Here is a 22,161-nt window from a genome sequence, read left to right as displayed (position 1 = left end):
ACAGCGATGACGTCACACACACCTCAAGGCAACACTCCCTTCACACCCCAGGTGTCTGCAGTCAGCCTCAGACACAGACAGGCTGCTAGGTGGAAAAATGGAATGGAAGAGACTCAGCCACATGAATTTACCTTTCAGGAGACAGGGGAGCTCATTCACAAGGTCAGTTGACCATGACTTCACCCAGGGTTGCCATAGCCTTCAGCTTGTAGTCCTCAGAGTCCTCATTGATCTAGTTCTCACTCCACTGCTCCGCTGCCCACAGCTGGCATCTGCTGTCTGTGAAGTCATGACAAGGTAGCAATAGAGGTCAGGAAAATAAAATATTACTCTGGAAAATAAATTTTAAAACTTTAAGAAGTATAATACTTAGCCTTGCTTATCATTCCAATGACAGAGGATGATGAGGTGGAGGAAGCTGAAGAGAAGGGATTTGAAGAGAAGAACACAGTAACAGCTACTGCATTCTACACTCTAAACTAAATCTTTATGTCCAGTAGTTTGTTTACCAATAGTTTCCCCTGCCCTTAAAATATGAATGACTCACTTATTTAAACATTCAAGTCAGAAGCGCTTGGGTTATATTCTATTTCTGTTCTGGTCCTGCTATGTGACTCTGTGTAGGCTATGCGATTCTTGAGATATCTTCCACAGGTTTCTGTGGAATTTAAATAAGGCTAAGCAAATATTGTAAAATGCCCTGCCTATCGTCGATGTCCAAATAATGTGAGTTTCCTTCCTTCATTTCTGTTGACTCTGTGGATATGTACATTTAAGGAAAAATACTTTGTTTTATTTAAAAATATGACAGTAATTGTGCAGAAGCAAAGGTTAGAACATACTGTCAATCTTCTTCCTGTAACATTCCTATCACAGGGCTTCATGCACCTTTGTCCTGAGGAATGCCTCTGCTTTCTCTTCAGTTTTGTTTTCTCCCGATTGCTACGTCTCACCTGTCTGAGGAGGAGAGCAAGGCTTGTGAATTGAAGTGAAGCTGAACTCCACCTTGTTCATTTAATATTTGAGCGGTCAGGGCACAGCCATTATCACTTGCTATTTCCTAGTAAGTAACTGTAGAAAGCTTTAATCCTCCTTATCCCTTCGTAGAATATTGTATTTGAATAAGCACAGCAATTCAGAGTCAAGTAATTCCCCATTTATATTTTATCAACAACCCCTTTGACCTTCTCAACAGCATTAGTGCTCTGGAAGAAATAATTTCCCCTTGCTTTGATGTGTAGTACAAGTTGTCTCAAACAATTTGTCATGAAGGTCTTTTGGCAGGAACAAAGCCAACACCAAAAAAAAAAAAAGGCCATTTTCCATTATCAAGGTGGAATGACTGGCCCAGGAGATGAGAAAGTGATTTATATAAATGAAAGGACATACCTTGGCCTCAGAGGAAAAATAAATAAATAAAATAATCAGCAACCTTCTGGACAGATTATCAGGAAATGGTTGTCTGTTCGGTGTTCCAGAAGAAATAAAAAGTAAACTGTTTTCTAATTCTTAGCAATATTTAAAATATAAACTACAAAGATTTTCTTGTGCTTTGAAATAAAGAAAAGCACTTCACTGTATTCTAAATATCTCCACTTGGTCACTATTATCTGGACTTGGGAATTCAACACTTAAGAAGAAATTTAGACTGGAAATGAGAATAAGCGTTTTAATTGGCTCTACTCTATGAGCAGGTCACCTAGAACCTCATTTATATGGTTTCATGGATATGGAACTATATGACTATTTGATCTTAAACAGCACTTCTAAACTTTACCTGAAACGCAGTAACATTTAACACAACTGGCTCATTTCTGTGATTCAGTATTTTGATTTGACAGGCCATCAACCACTGATAATTATTTTGATATTTCACCACACCTGAAAACCCACCCTCAGGGCTATTAAATACTAAATCTACAGGTTTATCCTATTTAGAGTTACCATTGCAGTGATGAAAAATCATGGCCAAAGAAATTTAGGGAGGAAAGGGTTTATTTCAGCTAACACTTCCTGGTAAGAATATATCACTGTGGGAAGTCATGGCAGGAATTCAAACAGGGCAGAAACCTGGAGGCAGGAGCTGATATAGAGGCCATGAAGGAGTGTTGCTTACCAGCTTGAACATCATGCCTTGCTCAGCCTGCTTTTCTATAGAGCTCAGCACCGCCAGCCCAGGGTTGGATCCTGCCCCATCAATCACCAATTAAGAAATGTCCTACAGATTTACCTTCAGGCTGATCTTATGAAGTCATTTTCTTAAGTGAGATTCCCTCCTTTCAGATGAATTCAGCTTGTGTCAAGTTTACATAAAATTAGTCAGTTCAACTTTCATGTCTGAAAAATTGCAAAGCTAACAAACCTGTTTAACTTAAAATAAGTGTGTGACTGAATATCACTCACAACACTGAAGCAGAAATGAAAATGATGGTTCAATGATCTTGAACTCACCAAGAAGGGATTACATAGACTTTTCACGTGAAAGGATAGAAAAAAATCAATGTCCTCTTACCACACCCTCCAGAGAAGAAGAAAATGCCCTCCTTGAATGCTTATTGGATTCTGAGAGGTGAAGAGCAGAGGTCAAAGGATAATTATCAATGTCAAGACAGGAAAACTAAGTAGGTCTATTGAAGCATCGACATAAAGGAATGAAGACTCCATCCTAATAAGCATGGATGCCATAGAATAATTTCTTTGAGATAATAGAAGATTTGGAATTCTTTATTGATAGGTTATTGCTTTTTTACTTTCATCTTGCTTATGGGAAGGAAGGAAGAAAGAAAAATGCTTTTGTCTAGAACAAAAATTAAAAGAAGAGAAAAATGGCTATATATTAGAGTCCATAAATATTGTATGAATGTTCTGCCAAGACAAAGCAACTTATCATTCATTGTACAGTCTTACAGACATTTAATTGCACAAGAGCAAATGTAAGAGGTTGGTAAATTTCTCAAAAAACTCCAACAGTCTTTCTTTATTGAATCCATGAGGAAAGGAGATAGAGATTATAGAGATTCCTAAGGGGATTGTGAAAAAGAAGGGAAATGACATTGTGCAATAATTATGAAATTATTTGTATACGATGGGGCTAGTGGGACTAAACATGGAAAACTGAAGGATATCATTGACATTTCAACCAACATATTAGGCATTCAGTTAGTAGCCATCTCACCTTCTGAATGAGTTCCTTTCATACCAGAAACTTAATTCTCTTGAAGTCAGGTTAACATTCATAGAAATATTGGTAAATTGGGAGGCAGCACATAAGACTTGTTTTGCACTGCCAATGCCATCATCACTTCTCTAATTTATTTGCCTTCATTCAGTTCTAATGTCAAGAATGACCTAGAAGCCGGGCGGTGGTGGCACATGCCTTTAATCCCAGCACTTGGGAGGCAGAGGCAGGTGGATCTCTGGGAGTTCGAGACCAGCCTAGTCTACAAGAGCTAGTTCCAGGATAGGCTCCAAAGCCACAGAGAAACCCTGTCTCAAAAAAAACAAAACAAAACAAAAAAACAAAACAAAACAAAAAAAAATGACCTAGAGAGTTCAAAACTCCGCTACCTGTGACAAGGACAAATGTGAAAGTTCCCAACAAGTTTGATGATTTCTACTTAGCAATTATTCTTATCTCACCCTTTTTCTGAACGCATGTAGGAAGGGGTTGCTTCTGTCCCTTAAAAAAAAAATTCTTTTATCTTCATTCTGGTAGCAGTTACATAATACTGTTCAAAACCATTGAACTGTTCATAAAAACCACATTTCTGTACATTATACACCAATAAGCATGATGTTTCTAAAGTCTAGGAGTCTAAAATAAGCATTCAATTATATTAGTATATTTAGACTAAATAATTTATTTTAAAATTAGATCATTAAGAAAATCACATGCCACCAAGCCTATGACCTGAACGCAGTACAAGGTCTAACACTGTAGAAGGTATAATGGATATTTTTAAGTCAGTCTTCATAAATTATTCCCAACAAAGAAATAAAATATGAGATAGCAAAGAGCATTCAGTAAAATGTGTCTTTAATTTTATCTCCAACAACCTCTAAGAACTACAATTTTTTCTCCCTTGAAAATAATTATAGTTCATTCATATCACCTTAGAGAAAGTCTTCCTTATGGAGGATGGTTTATATAAACCCTTTCCACAAATGGACATGTGTGTGTGTGCCTCAGGAACACGGTGGGAACACACTCTATTCTCTCATTTCTCAATTCATTTGGGAAATGATTTTGTAGAACTATGTGCAAAGATTGTATTTCTTTAAATGGCAATTAAGTATTATATTTTACCAATCTACTAGAAAAAAATTATATATTCATTTTTATTTGGTATTTAATATTTTGTTTTAGTCCTCTGTCATTGCTACTATTATGAACAAACCCAAAGTGCTTACACTTAACGGCACTATATCTATCTGTCTGTCTGTCTGTCTGTCTGTCTATATATATATAATATATATATATAAGATATATATATATATATATATCTTCTATATACCTACCTATTTATCTATCATTACTCTCTCTGTGCATATGTAGAGTAAATTTCTAGTAGAGAAGTCAATAGCCATATACATACTTAATAATAATTTCAACATTACATCTCTCTTATAAGATTCATAGTGTTTTTATTACTACTCATAGTATCAATCACCTCTTTAACCATTTTCTTTTTTTTTTCATTTTTTTATTGATAAAAGGAGAATAAAGAAAAGAAAGAAAAAAAAAACAAATTTCCACCTCCTCCCAGCCTCCCGTTTCCCTCCCCCTCCTCCCATTCTTCTCCCCCTCCTCCCACCCCTCTCCCTTTCCCCCCACTTTTCTCCCCCCTCCCTCTCCAGTCCAAAGAGCAGTCAGGGTTCCCTGCCCTGTGGTAAGTCCTAGGTCCTCCCCCCTCCGTCCATATCTAGGAAGGTGAACATCCAAACTGGCTAGGCTCCCACCAAGCCAGTACATTGCATAGGATCAAAACCGCGTGCCATTGTCCTTGGCGTCTCATCAGCCCTCATTGTTCGTCATGTTCAGAGAGTCCAGTTTTATCCCATGCTTTTTTTGGTAACAGTCCAGCTGGCCTTGGTGAGCTCCCAGTAGATCAGCTCCACTGTCTCAGTGGGTGGGTGCACCCCTCGTGGTCCCGACTTCTTTGCTCATGTTCTCCCTCCTTCTGCTCCTCCTTGGGACCTTGGGAGCTCTATCCAGTGTTCCAGTGTGGGTCTCTGTCTCTATCTCCATCCATCGCCAGATGAAAGTTCCGTCCTGATGGGATTCCTCAGCCTAACCATTTTCTTGATAGTAACAGAATGCTATACACTCTTTCTCCTGTCGTGTGATGGGTAAGAATGTCACAGCATTCACTAAGTGTGATCATGCAAGAACTTTGTAGATAGAGGAAGAAGAACAGGATTCCAACTCGGCTTCAGATACTCACGGAGTTTGCAGAGAGCAGGGATATATGAGATCTTGTCTCAAAACAAACAAATATCGTAGCATGAAAATCATACTTCATATTTCTAGAGTTGCATGCATATCATGAGTAAAAATGAGTATATGTTCATGCTTTTAAAACAGGTAGAATGTCAAAGAACATTCTCCTGTTCTTTGAATAAAGAATGTCTTTATTCTCCTTTTATCAAAATTAAATTATTTTTTTTGTTTTTGACTTGTTTTATTTTGATTTGTTTTGAGACACTGTTTTTTCTTTGTAGTCCTGGCTGTCCTGGAACTTGCTCTGTAGACCAGGCTGATCTCAAACTCAAAGAAATCTGCCTGCCTTTGCTTCCCAAGTACTGGGATTCTAGATGAGTACCACCACCACCTGGCTAATGTTTCATATTACTTATCAAATTTTAAAAAATTATTCTTTAATATATTTTTATGATTAATAATTTTTAAGATTATATTTAGGTTGAAACTTCATATACAAGCCCTGCAAAGGTCAAATCATCCAAAGGAAGAGAATGGATAAGGTCTCACCCCCCCATACCCATGTACATAAAATTAGTATTAAGGCGAGTCAGTGGTTTAAGAAAATACAGTACATGAATCTAGGAGGGCAAAGTGATTTGGGGAGGGGATGAGAGAAGAACTAAGGGGGAGGGAAAGAGGGGTTAATTCGATCTAAACATACTCCATGCACGCATGAGATTCTCAAACAATAAAAACTGTTCTTAAATTATTTATTATGTTACATGTATTGTGTGAGGGTATATGTTTGTACATCACATGTATGCTGGAACTTGCAGAGATTAAAGAATGAGTCAAATCCCTGGAACTGTCATCTTAGGCACTTGGCAGAATTTTTTGTATCTTTTTAAATTTTTGATAATAGATTCTTCTCTCATACAAAATATTTCATTCAGTCAAATGTGTTTTAAGACAATAGTATGAAGATAGGAAATAAAAAGAGGTATGTTTTGAATGTAAAGTATAATTATAGAGACATTGAGACTTTTTTGAGTCATATTTATAATGGGGCCCAATAGTCATCCATGTTCTTTACAAGGAGAAAATTGAGAGTAAACTGGTTGAGGCCTCCTATAGAAGCACAATAGCAGTAGTTCTCAACCTGTGGGTCGCGACCCCTTTGGGTATTGAGCAAGCCTTTCAGATGGATTACCTAAGACTATCAAAAACAAATATATTTACGTTATGATTCATAACAGTACCAAAATTAGTTACAAAGTAGCAAAGATAATAATTTTGTGGCTGGAGTCACCACAACAGGGTCGCAGCATTAGGAAGGATGAGAATCACTGCACTGATAGCATTAGAGCAAGTAAGAGACAAACATACACATAGAGGGACTTAGAGTGAATAGTTTTACATGGATAATAACTTTGCATAGCCTACGTTGATCTCTCTGTGTGATGGAGAGTGAATGAAAGGGGGGGAGTTATAGAAGTTATCCCAGAATGAGCTATTTTCAGAATGTTTGTGTTAAGAGAATAAGATGTCAAGCTCTGGAGAATTTTCCAGAGCGCTGGTTGCAGTTACTGAGGACAGGCAAACAGCCTCCTGCAAATATGGCCTGACTCATAAATGATTTACCTGAAAAGCATTCCAGTAGGAATTGAATACAGCCACACTCTGCTGTATCATGAGCCTTAATAAAGAAGGCATGAAAGAACCAGCCTCGAGCTCATGATGCTGCCATAGATGGAAAACTATTGACCTCTTTGAGTACTCTGTGGGAAGACAGAGGGTTTTGGAAATATATGCCACCTCCACCTGCAACAAAAGGCTTTCACTTCCTCCTGTCTATTGGCCATAATCCAAAGAAAAAGATATCTGATAGTAGCTAAACAAATGAACCCATTCCTCTTGAGGCAGGGAAAGAAGAGAGCTAAGCAACAATTTGAAGTATTTCTTCCTTGGATTACTTAAACTCGAGAGTATAAAGTTTAGTCAAAAATGTCAGAAACAATTGATTGTTTGTTTTTGCTTCCTGTGTGCCATTTGAGGAGTGAAACCAGGCCCTTTATGCATTATCAAAGTGGCACTATGTACTTGTTCACATTACTGATTTGAGAAACAAGAATTTCTGAAAGAAAATCAATTTCTGACATGGAACAATGCTGAATCTTGCCACAAAACAACAAATCCTCAACCAAACACTTTAAATATCATCTTCTCTACTATTAATTCACATCACACTGCAGACTGCAGTTGGATAGCTTCCCTTTTACCTACTCCTCCAGAAATGGCCATTTAAAAAGTTGTCCAAAAGAATAACTCATTGACAGACATATTTGAGTTTAACTCTCATCTATAGAAAGATGGGAGGAGACTGTAAACTAATATGCCCTAACACAGAATTCATGGAAGTTTTTTCTTGATTTGTGTTAGTTGTGCATAGTAATGGGAGTTCAGAGTAGTGTGTAGGTATATACATTCAACACACAGTTATTAGATCAAATTGAAGCTCACTTTTTCCATCCCACGCATACCTGTCCCTAATGTAGGGAATACTGTTCACTGCAAGAATCATTTTGTTAGATCACTCAAATTAGAAAGTGTTTGTGGTACTTGTTTTCCTGTGTCTGACTTAATTGACAAAAGTTACTATCTTCTGAGTCCATTCACTTTTTTTTGTATGTGACAGGATTTTATTCTTCCTTTTAGTTTGATAATGTTCCATTCTTATTATGATAGGATGGACTCTTAGATTATGTCCCTATCTTAGTAACTCTTAATGGTGTTTTAAAATAAGCATGCATGTTCTTTGTGGAATTTCATTACGTTTCCTTAATGCAGGTTCTGAAATGACTTATGACACAATAGCTTTACCATCATCATGTTGTTCTGGCACTACTTTCTTCTGCAAATGTTGCCACCTCCAATCGGTGGTGACATTCCCGCTCAACACTATCTTGATTATAACAATATCCTCCCACCGTCATTTCTCTGTTGTCCTTCACCCCTATGAGTTCCTTTGCTCTGGTATGATTTAAGGACATGGTAATAACTACAAGGTATTTTTTCTTGCTGATATCTCTGTTAAGAGTTTGAATACAATGTGGTACAAATAATACCATATACGGGGGAGATTGCCTTGCAGCAGATGGGATTTTGGTAGTGACTGGATCTTGAAAGCTCTAACTAATCAATGGATTAATCTACTGATGGATTCCTATGTTCTCGCATTACTGCAAGGCAGTGAAAAGTAGGAAGAAGAATTGCAGTGGAGGAAATAGGTCATTGAGGATGTTGTTTGAGTGTGTGCCATCTTGTGTCTCCCTCTCCGCCTCCTCCCTCCCAGAGGCCATGATTTTAGTTCCTCTCCTTTGTCACACCTCCAATGCTGTGCCTCTAAAGTAAAAATAATTCACTCCTATCCTTGAGTTTTTTTTTTTACGTCAAGTATTTTGCCACAATGATGGAATAATTAAGATAATTAGTTAATAAAAATCCCCCACTGCTTTCTTAATATCTCAAGTCTACAGTTCATTCTCCATCATTTATGGGACACTTCTAGTGCATACCAAAGGAGGGATTGCACAGGGGAGGTTTGTGCATGGCACATTATAAAAGGCACCTATGATTTCTCTATTTTAAGCTTTAACTTTTCGTGTCCTTTAGTGTGGATATGAGAAAGTCAGCTTCTCCAGAACTCGAATTCCAGGTGTTTCTCCTTTATTCATTAATAGCCAGCTATTGCAACAAAGAGGAGGTTCAGTCTGCTTCCAATATTCACAGATAGATTCCCTGTGATTGAAGAGCCAATAAAATATACAAAAGCTTCTCCTGGGCTCTGAAATGGTAATGGGGAGCTGTGTTAGGTGATTATGGTTTTTTTCTGCTCTAACATTACACAGTCTTCTTTATAACCATTAGGAGTTCACTATGTGTTCAAGTATTTTGAAGGTAAATGTATAGTTGAATTCTGTTAAAGTCTTCTCCTTTTAAAACAAAAGGTTTCCTCGGACAATTATAGGTACACTTCAGAAAACTGCTGTCAGGATATTATCATCAATAATTAAGAAGTAAATATAAAACCTCTATAAAACATAAAATTCAAATATTTCTGTTAGGGTCTGGCATGTTTTCATTTCTTAGCACTTACGGGATTCTTCTAATAAAGACAAGAATAAAAAGCAAAGGTGGGAATGAAGTAATCTTTCTAAAAATCTGTGGTGAACCTTAGTTGAGTAGTATAGCTAGAGATAAAAAGCCCTGTAGTTAATGAAGACTTTTGTAAGGTTAAAGCAGAGAGGCTCAAAGTGAATGACCAGTCTACCTTAATTTTCTGATGATGGCCAAACAGTATTGCAATTAAGATAGTTTCTGTGTGATTATTTTGGGTCTGGGCAGCTGGGAAACAAACAAGTGGCCACTGACAACAGTAGTTTAAACCACACACACTAATAGTGGGAAACTTCAAAACCCAACTGTCACCACTGGGCATGTCTGTCAGACAGAAACTTAACAAAGAAATAAGGGAACTAATGAATGTCATGACTCAAATGGACTTAACAGACATCTAAAGAACATTCCATCCAAACATAAAAAAATACTTTCTTCTCAGTACCCCATGTAACTGTCTCAAAAATTGACCACGGACTCAGTAAGAAAGCAAACCTAACAGATACAAAAAAAATTTGGGACAACCCCATGTATCTTATCAGATCACTGGGGCTTAAAGTTAGAATTCAACAGAAGCACTAATTTTAGAAAGCTCACACACACACGGAAATTGAAGAATGTTCACTTGTATCATCAATGAGTCAAGGAAGAAATAATTAAAAAAATAAAGACTTCCTAAAATTCAATGAAAATGACTGTTAAAAGCTCTAGGACCAAAAAACAAAACAAAACAAACGAAAAAAAAAAAAAAAAACACTAACCCAGGAGGACTAGACTGAAGGAAATAATCACATTGAGAGCTGAAATCAACAAAATAGAAACAAAGGAAACAATACAAAGAATCAGTGAGACAAACAGTTAGTTTTTCGAGAAAAATCAAGAAAATAGACAAGACTTTCTCCAAACTAACCAAAAGGCAGAGAGAGAATATCCAAATTAACAAAATCAGAAATGAAAAATAGACATAACAACAGACATGGAGGAAAACCAGAGAATATTCAGGTCTTAACTTCAAAAGCCTGTACTTCACAGAATTCTAAAGCTTAAAGGAAATAGAAAATTTTCTGAATACACATCACTTTCCAAAATTAAACCAAGATAGATAAGCAAATTAAATAGTCCTATAGCCACAAAAGAAATAGAAGCAGCCATCAAAAATCACCCAATATAAAAAATCCGGGGCCAGATATTTTCAGTGCAGAATTCTACAAGATTTTCAAAGAAGAGCTAATACCAACACTCCTCAGATTGTTACATGATAGAAATGGAAGAAGCATTGCCAAATTTTTATGAGGCTCCACTATCCTGATAAAGACACACGTAAGAAAGAGAATTACATACTAACATCCTTCATGAACATTGATGCACTAATACTCTATAAAATATTCACAAACCAAAATTCAAGAATACATAAGAAGAATTACTCACCATGACCATGTAGGCTTTATTCTAGAGATGGTTCAGCATATGAAAATCTTTCAATGTAATCCACCATACAAACAAATTGAAAAAAAAAAACCCATATAATTGATGATGTGAGAAGCCCTTTTGTTTATGTGTTGCTTTTTCTTTTTTTTCTTTTCTTTTTTTTTTCTTTCTTTTTTTTTTTTTGTTTTTCGAGACAGGGTTTCTCTGTAGCTTTGGTGCCTGTCCTGGAACTAGCTCTTGTAGACCAGGCTGGCCTCTAACTCCCAGAGATCCGCCTGCCTCTGCCTCCCAAGTGCTGGGATTAAAGGCATGTGCCACCACTGCCCGGGTATGCACTGCTTTTATTGGTTAACGAATAAAGAAGCTACCTTGGCCTGTAATAAGGAAGAGTAGAACTAGGTGGGGAAAACTAAACTGAATGCTAGGAGAAAGGAGGCAGAGTAAGGAGAAGCCATATAGCTTGGCCAGAGTCAGACACTGAATGGAACTATACCTAGTAAACCACAGCCATGTGATGATACACAGATTAATAGAAATGGGTTAATAGTAAACCGGAAGTACACTTAATCTATTGGCGAAACAGTATTGCAAATAATATAGTTTCTTTGTGATTATTTCATAATCTGGACAGCAGCATTCACCTACACATGATGATCTCATTCAGTACTGAAAAAGCCTTTGTCAAAATTTAACACCCTTTATGATAAAAGTCTTGGAGAGAGCAGAAATACAAGGAACATACCTAAACATAATAAAGCCAATATACAGCAAGCCTACAGTCAACCTCAAACTAAATGGAAATAAACTCAAATTGATCACACTGAAATTAGGAACAAGACAAAGCTGTCCACTCTCTATATATCTATTCAATATAGTACTTGAGGTTTTAGCTAAAGCAATAAGACAACAAAAGGAGATCAAATGGATACAACTCAGAAGGGAAGAAGTCAAATGTTTGTTATTTGCAGATGATATAATAGTATAAATAAGTGACCCCAAAATTTTTACCAGGGAACTTCTACAGCTGATAAAAAACCTTCAGTAATATGGAAGGATGTAAAATTAACTGAAAAAAGTCAGTAATCCTCCTTTATACAGATGATAAATTGGCTGAGAGAGAAATTAGAGAAACATCAGCATTCACAATAGCCACAACTAGCATAAAATATCTTGAGTAACTCTAACCAAACAACTGAAAGACCTAATGACAAGAACTTTAAATCTTTGATGAAAAAAAACTGAAGAAGGCACCAGAAATTACAAAGATCTACCATGCTCTTGATAGTTAGGATTAACATAATAAAAATGCCAATCTTACCAAGAGATATCTACAGATTCAATGCAATACCCAGCAAAATGTTTTACAGACCTCAAAAGAACAATACTCTACTTCTTATGGAAAAAAACCCAGGATAGCCAAATAATCCTGTAAAATAAAGAAACTTCTGGAGGCATCACAATCCCTGGCTTCAAACTCTACTACAGAGCCTGCCACTACTACTGGAAATGCCTGATATTGGCATAAAAACAGAGCTGAGAATTAATGGAATCAAATCTAAGACCCAGATATCAGCCCACATACCTACAAACACCTGATTTTTTACAAAAAAGCAAAAAATATATATAAAATATAAAAAAGAAAGTATATTTAGCAAATCATACTGGCATAACTGGAAATCAACATGTAGAAGAATAAAAATAGACCCATATCTATCAGCATGCACAAAACTCAAGTACAAATGGATCAAAAATCTCAATATAAAACTAATTACATTGAGCTTCATAGAAGAGAAAGTGGGAAGTACACTTGAGCGCATTGACACAGGATGCTACTTCCTAAATATAATACTAGTAGCACAAATACTGAAAGCAATAGTTAATAAATGGGGCCTCCTGAAGCTGAGAAGCTTTTATAAAGTAAAGAACACCATCAACAAGACAAAACAGCAGCTTATAGAATGGGAAAAGATCTTTGCCCACCCCATTATCAGACAAAGGGTTGATCTCCAAAAAATATTAAGAACTCAAGAAACTTGACATCAAAAGAACAAATAATTGAACTTTAAAAAGTGGGGTACAGACCTAAACAGAGAACTCTCATCAGATGAATCTCAAATAGCTGAAAGACTTTTAAGGAAATATTCAACATTATTATCCATCACGGAAATACAAATTTAAACAACTCTAGATCCATCTTACACCAATCTGAATGGCCAAGATAAAAAACACTGATGACAACTTATGCTGGAGAGGTTATGGGGTAAAGGGAACACTTCTGCATTGTTGGTGGGAGTACAAGCTGGTACAGCCACTTTGGAAATCAGTATGGTAATTTCTCAGAAAATTAGGAAACTATCTACTTCAAGACACAGCAATACCACTTTTGGGTATATACTCAAAGGATGCTCAATCATACTACAAGGATATGTGCTCAACTGTGTTCATAGCAGCATTATTCATAATAACAAGAACCAGGAAACAACCTAGATGCCCCTCAACTAAAGAATGGATAAAAAATGTAGTACATTTACACAATGGAGTACTACATAGGAGTAAAAAATAATGACATCTTAAAATTTGCAGGCAAGGGGATGGATCCATATTGAAACCATATTGGGTGAGGTAACCTGGACCCAGAAAGAGAAATATAGTATGCACTCACTCATAAGTGGCTTTTAGAGATAAAGCAAAGAAAAATCAGCCTACAGACCACAACCCCAGAGAACCTAGACATCAAAGAGGACCCTAAGAGAGACATACATGGATCTACATATGAAAGAGAATAAGTCAAGATCTTCATAGTAAATTGGGAGTGTAGTGGTCATAGGGGAGAGGAAAGGAGAAGGGAGAAGGCAAGGGAGTGGAGAAAAATGTATAACTCAATAAAAACAATCGAAAAAATATGACTCTCCAACCCTGGAGTTCTTAACTTCAGGAGTCTTTACCTATTCTTTGGTATGTTTTTGGTGATATGACTGTCATTGATTTAGCCATGTTCCTGTAAGTAATCTTTAACCAATATTCTTGTCAGTCACCCCAATAAACTCATTGATTCACCAAGCTGAACTTTAGAAATATTGTTAATTTGGTGTGTAATTTTCTCACCTAGGGAGAGCAAATATTTTTTTTACATCTCCCCAGAAATGGTGTCACACAACACCAGCACACACTCATATTTGTTGAAGAGCAGACGTTTCTTTCTCCTGTGATGTTTTCTTTATGGGTATGGGAATTAGAGGCATGAGCCATACAAATTAAGGATATTCATCCACTTGTGCCGTGTACTGCACCCCCTGTGTCTGCACTCTGTGCACTAGAACCCAGTTACCGAGCTTTGGGCAAGGGAGCTGGAGGTTAAAATACACAGACACACACAGACAGACAGACAGACAGACAGCAACACGGGTCATCCTTGAATTCCCCAAGAATGCCCCCTTTATTGTGTTCAGGGGCAGATTATATAGAGATAGCCACGCCCCAGCCAAACCCACAAGAAACGACTCTCCAGCCATCAGGAACTCCTGAATGTCTCATGCTAAGAGCAGCTGTAGGCACTCAGATCAGGGGATTACAAGAAATTCAGGATCTGGGGACTCACTGCTCCCAACACACTTGTTCTTGTTAAATGATCCTCCGAGAAACCAGTTAAAGCAAAGAGCATGTTTCACATCAAGGAGTAAAACATCTTCCGAGGTCACATCTTTTCTTATCATTATCCATAAACATATTCCTTGCTATGTGATATGACCTTGAAGTTTAAACTTCTCTCTTTCTCATTCTGAAGCAACTAATTTCCCCATGTAAATAGTCTAAATCAAGTTAAAGGATATTATTGTTTATTTTATAGCTAGTGTCCTTTGAACTCCAGCTTACACCTTGTGCTGATAAAGCCTGAAGACATGAGATAGAGAGAAATGATAACTAGATACCTGCTGTAAGGGTCTATAAACTGAAAGGCAAGGTTTTCCTTAAGTCTAAATTATAGTATTGACAGTTCTAAAACCAGGAGGTAAAAGAGAAGTACCCTATTGAACACAAGAAAAAAAATGACAGCTCTTACATGAGGACTTATTTTCTCTCCCTCCAATCACATGGAGATGATGAAAGATGTGGATGAACAGAGAAAAATGGAAAGATGATCACAGCTCATAAGAACTCTAAACTACTGGACTAAAAATGCTTATAGATGAAAATTCTCCAAATCTTAGTGCCAAACATTATAAAAGCTCCTCTCCCTTCACACAATGTCTTGGTTGACATTTTTAACAGGCTACCAATTTTCTAGTAAGGTAATTCTCAGAGTCATAGATGCCTTCCATCCTTGGCTAGTTGTATTAGTCAGTTTTACCTGCAATAATGAAGCACTAAAGACTGTTTTTAAAAAAAAAAAGTGGAAATACAGTTATAAAGACAGGAGCGAGAGGTTGTGAGCATTGTTCTCACCCAGTGAAGAAAGGGATTTCTGAGCATCACAAGAGTGCTAATTTTATTGCCTTAGGGCATCATCGTGGCATTACTAGGCCTCACTTAACTTCAACTGTCTCTTAAGTGCTCTCTTCCCTAAAACAAAGCACTGTGGATGGAAACGTCAATATATTTCAATTTGAGGAAAGGGCAAGCAAATTGAGTCCTTTATGATCCTCAAAATTGTGGTGAAATGAAGAAAATAAAACTACATGTAAATGACATTATGGATCATCCCTAGACATGCTACCATTACCTTCATCATACTTCATTATTAGAACTCAGTTGTATAGCAGTAATGCAGAAATATAATTTATGGTCTCCCAGAATTATGAATCAAGTTTGCTTGGCGATATCTAGTTTGTCTCTATCAAAAACAATATCAAAATGACATAGACTAATGATAACAGACAAAGGACTTAAGAAAGAAGTTATAAAAACCTGGGAAGGAACAGGAGAAAAGAACAAATCTAGTAGAAAAAGCTTAAGCTGGATTAAATTCTGAATGGTCCTGAGGTTGGTGACATTCGGAGAGTAGGAACAGCAAATGTGAGGCTGGGTGGAGAAAAGCAAGACAAGATTTGCATCAGTAGGAATGAGCCTCTCCTTAACTGAAATTCACGCCTCATAGTCAACTTAATATTTTCAGCTCTAGAGAAATGAACAACAATTTTTTCCTCATGGAGTTTTTTGTATGCCAGAGATCAGAATAATGGTACTGTATAAATGAAAAGGACATGTCTGAATGTCAATGACATAGTCTTAAAAATGGCCATGGCCCCTTCCTGTTCCTTAATGTGTAGAACACTAACATGGTATGTTTGCCTACAATGAGACTACAAAAGGTTATCTTCTGAGCATCAGATTTAATGCCTGTGGATGTTGAAATATGAGTACTTTCTTCAGAAAATATTGTTGTTAAATCATCATCTAAATATGATGAGCACCGTCCTTAGTACTGTGCTCCTGGGAAAAATTTAATCAGTTTTTAGCATAATTACACATAAATTTCATCTGATAATCAAAATGTTAGATAATAGTAACAAATGTCAAAGTTATGCTCTAAAACTAATAGGAGATATAAACACCTTGGAAACATAAACGACACTACAGAGACTCAAAGGACAAAGAATATTTAAAAGATAGTACCAATTTGTAGACAGTCATGGTGGCATACTCAGCCCACTGGAAACAGAAGGAGAAGTACCTTCTGGCACTTTGAGGGAAGTCTACATGGCAAGTTCCAAGCCAGTCAAGGCTACATGGTGAGTTCCTGCCATCCTATAAAAACACAAAATAATAAATGCATAAATAAATGTATTTCATCTAAGGGCAGCAAAAGATAATGAGCATCTTAAGAAAAGGGTATGTATATGTCTTACAACGTTAAAAATAATATTTGACGAGGAAAATGGGAAGTGTAAAGCAAGTTGACTAGAAATGAAAGGCTAAGTGTGACTTCTCCACACTGCTTTTAACATCAAGTCTACAGACATGGACAGCAATCCTCTGTAGAGAGTCCTAGTCATTATTATAAAACTAGTTATAGAGGCAGATTATGTGCCAAACAGAAACCTTTTATAACAAGACTTCTGTTTTCTGTTTAGTCTTTGTCGTAGAAAATATATTTCTGTCTTTTTACCTATGCCCATAGATTGTGGTATAATGTAGTCAAAGGGCATGAGTCTAAAAGTTGGATGGATGTTTGGGGTCTCTCTCTGTGTTGGTATCCCATAACCACTTACTAAAGAAGCATTTTTCCAGTAACAAAATATTCAAAACACTCACTTTTTCCCTCTGACCAACATGACTAAAGATGTTTATATTATCCAGATGTTAGAAAACTAAATAAGATAAGGTATGTTCCTCTGTCTGGTTATGTAAAGCATGGTGATAAGCAACTAAAAACTGTCTTATCTTCCTGATAAGAAAGTGTGAAAATGTAAGATACAGTCAGCTGAATTGGAGACCTAATGTCATTTAGATGATAATAGGCAGACCTGTTGAAGGTTGACATTTCTTTCACTCAGCTAGTTTTTGTCCCCACAGAAAATAAGCAAGTAATGTGACTGCTTTATTTTTAACCAATTAAATTGTTTACTTGGTTTGAATTGTCCAATTGTAATCTAAATTAATCAGAAGTTAAGTGAGTTGAATGCCCGTCTTTGAGTCATTATGGGTTAAAATAGCTAACAATAAGATTTGTTAATAGAAAAGCCCATTCATTGACAGAGATAAGGGAATTTGGTTTCCAAGGACAAATCCAGTGTTGCCTTAATATAAATTAGCTTTCTGTGTGGCTTGTCTTCCTCATGTATACAGTGAGGACAAGTTGAATCACCCTCCTTTTGTTTGTGAATAATATTGAACTGGTAAATATTACCTTTATAAATCCCATGTCTAAGAAATGAAACTCTCCTTAGTGTTTAGAAGGACAGAAGTAGAATTTGTGAGCAGAGCTGTGTTCCTGCTTTCATCCTGGATGAATGGAGTCCTACTATTCATGGACTATCACCCTATACACTCTGGGGCATTGAACAAATTACTAAAACTTTGGAGAAAGTCAAAATGCAATTTTCTTTTCATTTCTAATGCTTGTAATATTAAGTTGGGAGCATTACCCAAGCCCCTGGCCTGGGGGTTGCATTGGTCCAGACTCCAACTCCCAGCCTTTCAAGCACTGACCCCTCCCCAGGGGAGAGAGAGGACCACTCCAACAGAGTATTGAGGCAGCTGCCCAGAGAAGGAACATGTGTGTGGTTTCAGGTTTTACATGTGCTCTCCCCCTGTCCCATCCATGCTCCCGGCCAACCAAGAACATGGCATTCATTAAACGTGGGCGTTTTTAATTTGGTCTAATCTGGTTTGATTGGAGTTCTTTGTGTTACTGGAGAGGCTCAGTTAGGAATATTCCTAACAATGCTTGCCTGAGAAACTCATTAAATGAGACATCGAGGTTGCTAATCCAACCCCACAGATCACGTGACAGACAAGGTCTGGTAACTACAGAAACCACTATTTCTTCTCTACTTGACAATCATGTAGTCATAGGCAAGAGCTCCATTTCTACAGCCGCTAAATACATAGTCAGAGATGATATATTTATAGAAGGAGCTTTAGGGTTTACCCTGAACATAGAGCCCTAGGAAAATAAAGTCTGACTAATAACTCCTTCAGTAGTTATAGGTAATAAGGATAGCCAAATCAAGACACACTGACCCTGAAACCAGGGCCAAAAGTTTAAAAGGAGTCAATAAAGCAAACACATCCTGGCCCTGAAACCACAGCCAAAGAAACACACCCTGACCCTGAGACCATAGTCAGTTCGCTGGCCCTGAAAGCAGAACCAAAAGCTTTTTTTATTTTATTAATTTTTATTGAGCACTTCATTTTTCTCTGTTCCCCTCCCTGCCTCTCCCCTCCTCCTTTAATCCTCCCCCAAGGACCCCATGTTCCCAATTTACTCAGGAGATCTTGTCTTTTCCTACTTCCCATGTAGATTAGATCTATGTAAGTCGCTCTTAGTGTACTCATTGTTGCCTAAGTTCTCTGGGATTATGGTTTGTAGACTGGTTTTCTTTGCTTTATGTTTAAAAAGCACCTATGAGTGAACACATGTGATAATTGTCCTTCTGTGTCTGGGTTACCTCACTTAAAATAATGTTTTCTAGCTTCAATCATTTTTCCGCAAAATTCAAGATGTCATTATTTTTTTCTGCTGTGTAGTACTTCATTGTGTAAATGTACCACATTTTCCTCATCCATTCTTTGGTCAAGGGGCCTTTAGGTTGTTTCCATGTTCTGGATATGACAAACAATGCTTCTATGAACATAGTCAAAAGCTTTAAAAGGACCATTTGTCCCTGAAACCAGAGCGAAAGAAACACACTGCCTCTGACCAGCTCAGCATAAAAACCAACCATTTCCTGAGCATGAAACTAACCAATCTCTGAGCATAAAACACAGCCTATCTCTGAAATTGTCCAAGTTCAGGGTTTGAAATCTGACCATTTCCTACTCTGAAAAATATTCACCCTGTAAAACTCCAGCCCTAAGAAACCCTATATACGCCCTGTACCTGTTCAGTTTGAAGCTGCCTTTACTACCCTGACAGAGGCAGCTACTCTTCTGGATTCCTCCCTCCAGATAAATCTATTGAGTGAAGATTGGGTGACAAACTTCTTTCACCAGAGTCTAGTGAGCCAGAGAAGTAAGAACTTTCTCCCCAGGGAGCAGAAAAAGAACTGTTCCATTTCTGCAGAGAAACTCCCTTAGCAGAGCAGAAGCTACAAGAGCTCATAGAAGAGGAGCAAAACTGCTATATCCTGCCAGGAAACCACACCCCGCCAAACCAAGTTGTAGGTATCACCTGGCTTCCGAAGACCCGGACACCTTTCCCTCTAGAGCTGTAACACTTACATGAGTGACTGAGTGTAGGGAGGAATCTTGAACTAGGCTGCATTAAGATCACAACCTTTCATTGTAAACAATGTAAACAGCTGGCAAATGAAGACATCCAATTTTAATTCGATCTTTCTCAGCTGTATGTCTTTGACCTATTTCAATAAATTGTTACTGACTGTCGTTTTGTTTTCTTTTTCCATCCACTGATGTGTGGGCTAAACTTACATGATATATTTGATTGACAGATAAACAGGTTGAAAGTGGGGATGCAGATTAACCCAAAGCGATTCTTTGTTAATTAAACCAATAGATTTAGGAATGTGATATTTACAGTATTTTCTTGTTAATTTTCTTTGTCATTGCAAATAGGCTTTTCTGTCATTACAGTATACCCCAACCATTCATTTTCCTTTCTCCGTTCTTCCTAACTGCCTTCTACCACCTCTCTATTCAAGATTCACTCACCCTCTGTTTCTTCTTCAGAAAAGAATGGGTCACCAAGAGCTGACAGCCAAACACAACAAACCAAGATGCAATAAGAAAAAGAAAAAGCTCTCATATCTAAGTTGAATAAGACAATTCAATAGAAGGAAAAGCATCCCAAGAGCAGGCAAAGGAATCAGATATTCATCTGCTCCCACTGTTAGGAGTCCCAGAAAAATCACCAAGCTTACAATCATACCATATACACAGAGGATCTAGAGCAGACCTAGGGAGGCCATATACTTGCTGCTTCAGTCTCTATGAGCCTATATGAGCCCTGCTTAGTTGATTTAGTGGATTATGTTCTCCATCACCTCTGACTCCTGCAATCTTTCCTCCCCCACTTACACGGATCCCCAACTTCTGACGGGTAGCCAAGAGACCTAGGGTAGAAGCAAACATGACTGGAAAAAAATCATTGAAATAATTCCTAATGATATTCTGCTGTATTCATAGATGTGTGTCTTGTCCAGTCATCATCAGAGAGGCTTCCTTCAGCAGCAGATGGGAGTGTATGTAGACACCTACAAACAGAAATGTTTTGGAGAGAGAGTATCAATTGTATATGTACATTCTAAGGCTTAGATTACGCTGCCTATAACACTGTTATTAAAATACTGCATTGACTTTTCAGTTGAAAGTTGGACACTATTTTCTTCCCTGTATTTGGAACTATTTCAAATCATTATGTACGAAATGATCTCAAATTCATAAGATCATAGTTAGATAGACATAGATATTCAATTTTATTATATAGGGTTCTCTATGTAGCCCTAGGTGTCCTGGAACTCTGTAGATCAGGCTGGCCTCAGACTAACCTGCCACTGCCTCCCAAGAGTAATTAAAATGTATGCCATCACTGTCCAGCTTTATAGTTATACTTAATAATGTAAGATAATTGCTCAGCAGATAACATACTTCTAGAACCTGAGTGCAGATTCCGCAAGTCTTGTAAAATCTGTGTGTGGCAGTGCATGCCTCTTTTAATAAGAGACCCTATTTTAAAAAATAAGATAAGAGTACAACAGATGGAGATACTCCAGGTTGACTTCTGGCATGTACATGCGTAGGCAACTGCACACTCACATGCACACACATACATACACATGTATATTCCACATATACACAATGCACATAATAAATGAATTAGTCAATTAAATTTTAATTAAGCAAAATTCCACATTATTTTCCATTGTATATTTATCTTTAATCCGTCTATCTTCTCTTATCGAACAATTGTGTTATTTAATTTTTTATAAATATGTGCAAAGCAATTATGGATTCTTGACAAATAATCACTTCATAAGAGAGACTAGACCAACAATCTAGAGTTGATATTTCAGAGTGGTGAATCTTCAACATCTCCTAAGGAGAAGGAGATAAACTTGATGTATTAAACATGTTTCTGAACTAGAAGAGTGACAGATGACAACTCCCTTTAAGCCAACTGTTTAAACTGATGGTTTAAACAAATGTATTGACATTTGGACATAGAGCCTACCTTGCCACCAAGAGGAGAAAAAAAACACAAGTTTAACACCAACATTGAGAATGACACCACCACACACATTTCTTAGCTGTCATAACTGTCTCATGTTTCAGGTTAGAGAATGATTGAATTTGCCTGCCTTTCCTCATAAGGCCATAATACCAATGTGTGATGTCTAGGATGTCATCATAGAAAAACTAAGTATAACAAAAGTAATAAGGTCATTAAATCAAGAACAACACAGATGTGTGATAAAGTTATGTTTATAGTTGATGGTGCCCATTACTTTTAATGG

The sequence above is a fragment of the Microtus pennsylvanicus genome, chromosome 11, assembly GCF_037038515.1.
Source record: "Microtus pennsylvanicus isolate mMicPen1 chromosome 11, mMicPen1.hap1, whole genome shotgun sequence".
Lineage (NCBI taxonomy): Eukaryota > Metazoa > Chordata > Mammalia > Rodentia > Cricetidae > Microtus > Microtus pennsylvanicus.
Note: the sequence above shows the minus strand (reverse complement) of the source record.